Genomic DNA, 7097 nt, shown 5'->3' with positions numbered 1-7097 from the left:
TCGTCATGTTTTCAAATGTTTTAAAAAGGTTTATACTCGTGTTTTCATATGTTTTCAAAGGGACTTTTCTCATAAATCCTATGTTTTTACGTCTTTTCAATAGGTCTTTGCTCCAGAATCCTCATGTTTTTAAAAGGTCTTTGCTCCAGAATCCTCATGTTTTTAAAAGGTCTTTGCTCCAGAATCCTCATGTTTTCATGCTTTCAAAAGGTCTTTTCTATAGAATCCTCATGTTTTCATGTGTTTTCAAAAGGTCTTTTCTCCAGAATCCTAATGTTTCCATGTATTTTCAATAGGTCTTTGGTCCAGAATCCTCCTGTTTCTGTGTGTTTTCAAAAGATCTTTGCTCCAGAATCCTCCTGTTTTCATATTGTTTTCATGTGTTTTCAACGAGTCTTTGCTCTAGAATATTTGTTTTCTTATGTTTTCAAAAGGTCTTTGCTCCAGAATCCTTATGTTTTCATATGTTTTCAAAAGGCATTTGCTCTAGAATCCTGCAGAATCCTTATATTTCATGTTTTTTTCAAAGAGTCTTTTCTCCAGAATTGCCATGTTTCCATGTGTTTTCAAAAGGTCTTTGCTAAAGAATCCTTATGTTTTCATGTGTTTTCAAAAGGTCTTTGCTCTAGAATCATCTGGTTTCATTTGTTTTCAATGGGTGTTTGCTCCAAAACCGTCATGTTTTTATGTTTTCAAAGGGTCTTAGCTCCAGAATCCTCATGTTTTTATGTGTTTTCAAAGAGTCTTTGCTTTAGAATCTTTGTTTTCATGTTTTCAAAAGGTCTTTGCTCCAGAATCCTTATGTTTTCATGCTTTTTGAAAAGGCATTTTCTCTAGATTTCTCATGTTTTCATTTGTTTTCAAAAGTTCTTTGCTCCAGAATCCTTATATTTCAGGTTTTTTCAAAGGGTCTTTCCTCCAGAATTGTCATGTTACCATGTGTTTTCAAAAGGTCCTTGCTCCAGAATCCTTATATTTTCATGTGTTTTCAAAAGGTCTTTGCTCTAGAATCTTCATGTTTCGTGTATTTTCAAGAGGTATTTGCTCTAAAACGGTCATATTTTTATGTGTTTTCAAAGGCTCTTAGCTCCAGAATCCTCATTTTTTCATATGCTTTCAAAAGTTCTTTGCCATAGAATCCTCATGTTTTTATGTGTTTTGAAAAGGTCTTTGCCATAGAATCCTTATATTTTCATGTGATTTCTAAAGGTGTTTGCTCCAGATCCTTATGTTTTCATGTATTTTCTCTAGGTCACCCTTTTTCATGAGTTTCATTAGGTCTTTTCTCCAGAATCTCATGTTTTCACGTGTTTTCAAAAGGTCTTTGCTCCAGAATCTTCATGTTTTCATTTGTTTTCAAAAGTTTTTTTGCTCTAGATCATCATATTTTCATGTTTTCAAAGGGTCTTTGCTTGAGAATCATGTTTTCATGTGTTTTTCAAAGGTCCTTAACATAGATCTTCATATTTTCATGTGTTTTCAAAAAGGTTTATTTCCGGAATCCTCATTGTCTCCTTTTTCAAGGTCCATTTGTTTTGGTGTCTGTTTCTTTCAGCTCTTTTCCAAAGATGTCCATTACGTTCTGTGTTTACATCATAACTTGTTCTTCCATCTCCTTGAGCACTCATGATCTTAAGAAAGATGATATACGCTCCTTAACGTTTACATCACAGCTTCTTCTTGTTTCATATGTTTACATCGTAGCTTCTTCTTGTTTCATATGTTTACAACACAGCTGCCTCTTGTTTCATATGTTTACATCGTAGCTTCTTCTTGTTTCATATGTTTACATCGTAGCTTCTTCTTGTTTCACATGTTTACATCGAAGCTTGTTCTTGTTTCATATGATTACAACTCAGCTTCTTCTTGTTTCATATGTTTACATCGAAGCTTCTTCTTGTTTCATATGTTTACATCGAAGCTTCTTCTTGCATCATATGTTTACAAGGTAGCTTCTTCTTGTTTCATATGTTTACAACATAGCTGCTTCTTGTTTCATATGTTTACATAGAAGCTTCTTCTTGTTTCCTATGTTTACAACACAGCTGCTTCTTTTTTCATATGTTTACATCGAACCTTCTTCTTGTTTCATATGTTTACAACACAACTTCTTCTTGTTTCATATGCTTACAACACAGCTTCTTCTTGTTTCATATGTTTACAACACAGCTACTTCTTGTTTCATATGTTTACAACACAGCTGCTTCTTTTTTCATATGTTTACATCGAACCTTCTTCTTGTTTCATATGTTTACAACACAACTTCTTCTTGTTTCATATGTTTACAACACAGCTGCTTCTTGTTTCATATGTTTACAACACAGCTACTTCTTGTTTCATATGTTTACAACACAACTTCTTCTTGTTTCATATGCTTACAACACAGCTTCTTCTTGTTTCATATGTTTACAACACAGCTACTTCTTGTTTCATATGTTTACAACACAACTTCTTCTTGTTTCATATGTTTACATCGAAGCTTCTTCTTGTTTCATATGTTTACAACACAGCTACTTCTTGTTTCATATGTTTACAACACAACTTCTTCTTGTTTCATATGTTTACAACACAGCTACTTCTTATTTCATATGTTTACAACACAACTTCTTCTTGTTTCATATGTTTACATCGAACCTTCTTCTTGTTTCATATGTTTACATCACAGCTACTTCTTGTGTCATATGTTTACAACACAACTTCTTCTTGTTTCATATGTTTACATCGAAGCTTCTTCTTGTTTCATATGTTTACAACACAGCTACTTCTTGTTTCATATGTTTACAACACAACTTCTTCTTGTTTCATATATTTACAACACAGCTGCTTCTTGTTTCATATGTTTACAACACAACTTCTTCTTGTTTCATATGTTTACATCGAACCTTCTTCTTGTTTCATATGTTTACAACACAACTTCTTCTTGTTTCATATGTTTACAACACAACTTCTTCTTGTTTCATATGTTTACAACACAGCTGCTTCTTGTTTCATATGTTTACAACACAGCTACTTCTTGTTTCATATGTTTACAACACAACTTCTTCTTGTTTCATATGCTTACAACACAACTTCTTCTTGTTTCATATGTTTACAACACAGCTGCTTCTTGTTTCATATGTTTACAACACAGCTACTTCTTGTTTCATATGTTTACAACACAACTTCTTCTTGTTTCATATGTTTACATCGAACCTTCTTCTTGTTTCATATGTTTACACAGCTACTTCTTGTGTCATATGTTTACAACACAACTTCTTCTTGTTTCATATGTTTACATCGAAGCTTCTTCTTGTTTCATATGTTTACAACACAGCTACTTCTTGTTTCATATGTTTACAACACAACTTCTTCTTGTTTCATATATTTACAACACAGCTGCTTCTTGTTTCATATGTTTACAACACAACTTCTTCTTGTTTCATATGTTTACATCGAACCTTCTTCTTGTTTCATATGTTTACAACACAACTTCTTCTTGTTTCATATGTTTACAACACAACTTCTTCTTGTTTCATATGTTTACAACACAGCTGCTTCTTGTTTCATATGTTTACAACACAACTTCTTCTTGTTTCATATGTTTACATCGAACCTTCTTCTTGTTTCATATGTTTACAACACAACTTCTTCTTGTTTCATATGTTTACAACACAACTTCTTCTTGTTTCATATGTTTACAACACAGCTACTTCTTGTTTCATATGTTTACAACACAACTTCTTCTTGTTTCATATGTTCACATCGAACCTTCTTCTTGTTTCATATGTTTACAACACAACTTCTTCTTGTTTCATATGTTTACAACACAGCTGCTTCTTGTTTCATATGTTTACAACACAGCTACTTCTTGTTTCATATGTTTACAACACAACTTCTTCTTGTTTCATATGCTTACAACACAGCTTCTTCTTGTTTCATATGTTTACATCGAAGCTTCTTCTTGTTTCATATGTTTACAACACAGCTACTTCTTTTTTCATATGTTTACAACACAACTTCTTCTTGTTTCATATGTTTACATCGAAGCTTCTTCTTGTTTCATATGTTTACAACACAGCTTCTGCTTGTTTCATTCGGTTGGTATGAATGTGTTCGTTCTTTGGGTCTTCTTTCGGATGCTCCTATTTTTATATCGTTACATCCTGACAGAAGACTTTACTTCCTTAAGTCGTGTCATATTATTTTCTGATTCCTTCGTTGTCTTCTCCTTTTATCGACATTTTATCTTCCTTCTTTTCTTTCCTGTAGCTTTATTCCTTCCCTTTTGTTCATTTAGTATGTATTCTTTTATTTTGCTTTATTTATTTATTGAACAAAGTGTTAAGGATATTATCATCCAATGGATAAGAAATATCTATTCTAGTGAATTTCTTAATTCATTATATATGTGTATATATATATATATATATATATATATATATATATATATATATATATATATATATATGTGTGTGTGAATATACAGTATATATATATATATATATATATATATATATATATATATATATATATATATACTAATAGGCATGAAACCTTATGTAAAATAATTGTGAATATTTATCTCAAATTAGAATACACTCACCATTAATGTGCGGTTGCACTGGTATTAGATATAATTATGTGTGCCAATGTATATGATATAATAGTATCAAAACACTAAAATATGCTATTCATTACATAATCCATATGTATGTAGGAATTCTTATTTAGCGAGTATTAAGATGCGTCCATTCTCTTATGTTCGTAAGTGTTTATTTGGTTGTTTTAAGTGTCGAGAAACTAAATTAATTCATTGAAGCCAATTGCAGTTTTCAAGTGTTCCTTGTTGGCATTCAAACAATTTCATATAGGAAATATTTATTCCAATGTTTTTACTGCTCTTAAAATATTTTATTTTTCCTTATTTCCTTTCCTCACTAGGCTATTTTCCCTGTTGGGGCCCTTGGGCTTATAGCATCCTACTATTCCAACTAGGGTTGTAGCTTAGCATTTAATAATAATAATAATAATAATAATAATAATAATAATAATAATAATAATAATAATAATAATAATAATAATAAGTGTTTGGTACGAAGAAACACAAAGGATAGAAATTAAATGGTGACCTAAATAAATATTTGACATTTATGATATGCGGGAAAATCTTGCTTTCTTGATTTCTACTATGAATATGCTGGCAATTATATACATATGTTTTTTAGGTGTTCATTATTTTTCATATCCTTTATTTATTTCCTTATTTATTTCCCTCACTATGCTGCTTTTCCCTTTTTGAGCCCTTGGGCTTATAACATCTTGCTTTTAATAATAATAATAATAATGATAATAATAATAATAATAATAATAATAATAATAATAGTAATAATAGAAATAAAAATAAAAATAAAAATAATGAAAATAATAATAATAATAATAATATTAATAATAATAATAATAATAATGATAATAATAACAATAATAAATAGCTCCAGGACTCATGCAGAGGACTGTGATCCTAGAAACGGCGCACATAATGAGAAAAGTGATGGACTCCTAAGGAGGCAGGATGCAACTCGGAGTCCTACATTATAATGACTGTAATAAAGAAAAATAATGATAATAATATTATTAATGATAATAGCAATTTATTGGTTTTAATAGCTTTCCCCCCCCCCCTCTCTCTCTCTCTCTCTCTCTCTCTCTCTCTCTCTCTCTCTCTCTCTCTCTCTCTCTCTCTCTCTCTCTCTCTCTCTCTCTCGTTTCCATTTTTTTATGTGAGGCTATTCATATCTGCAACTACCTCATGTATATCATAAATTTCACTATATATATATATATATATATATATATATATATATATATATATATATATATATATATATATATATAATGTATATATTAATGTATATATACATATACCGCATATATATATATATATATATATATATATATATATATATATATATATATATATATATATATATATATATATATATATTTACAGTATATATATATATATATATATATATATATATATATATATATATATATATATATATACATTTCATCATCTTTTACAATGGTTGACGTACCACCTTTATTTCGAATTCAGAAACTCACAAATTGGAGATAATTGAACCAAGCTGATGACAATCAAAACTTGGCTAAAAATCAATTAAAACTGATTTAGTATTCATTAGGGCCCCGAAGACGTCCGCCTCTTGGTTCATAACTTTCTTGATGTTTCCAACACTTGTTTACGGGGTTGCTATGTTGACATACATACTTACACACATACACACACGCACACGAGCATATATATATATATATATATGCTATGGGTTAACCGGTATGTATATATGCATATCAGCTGTCATGATTTCTATATGTATTTGTATAAAATATATGAATTTATTTCCATATATATATGTTTGTATGTACTAATTCATGTATTTATATTATACATATATATGCATATGTGTGTAAATATATAGTATAAACATATATATATATATATATATATATATATATACATATATATACATACATATATATATATATATATATATATATATATATATATATATGAGTTGGGGTCTATTCAATCATTTTTCATACCTAGATTTGATATAGATGTTTTATCATTAATTTGTGTACTTTTCAGTAGGCTGTTACTGTACTAGTTATTATTTACTATTGGTCATAAAATCTCATCTGCTCTCTTAAACACTAAATTTTAATTTGACCTGTCAATTCTCCGGTACTCTCTGAAATCTTACTACTAAGATATCCTTCTCATTACTAATTTAAATGTTAATTAGTAGATAACAGTAATACCTACTTTGAGATAAGTTCGAGATATACAGTATACAGCGCTCCATATGTGATCCTAGAGCATATCTTTATGTAACTGTTAAGCGTGATATTAACATAATTTGATGTCATAAAAGTTAATTTCTTTTTAAGCCTTGTTCTGCTTGATATCTTCCCTCAGATTTTTAACCGAACTAAACAAATCTATACAAATCTTTTTAATGAATTAACTGATCTTCCCTCGGATCTCTGCTAATAGGAAGATCTTTCTTTGGACCTCTATATGAAAAGTTGATATTTGT

This window comes from Palaemon carinicauda, chromosome 16 (assembly GCF_036898095.1).
Source record: "Palaemon carinicauda isolate YSFRI2023 chromosome 16, ASM3689809v2, whole genome shotgun sequence".
In the NCBI taxonomy this organism is placed as follows: Eukaryota; Metazoa; Arthropoda; class Malacostraca; order Decapoda; family Palaemonidae; genus Palaemon; species Palaemon carinicauda.
The sequence above is the reverse complement of the archived record's forward strand: the minus strand, read 5'-3'. Positions refer to the sequence as shown.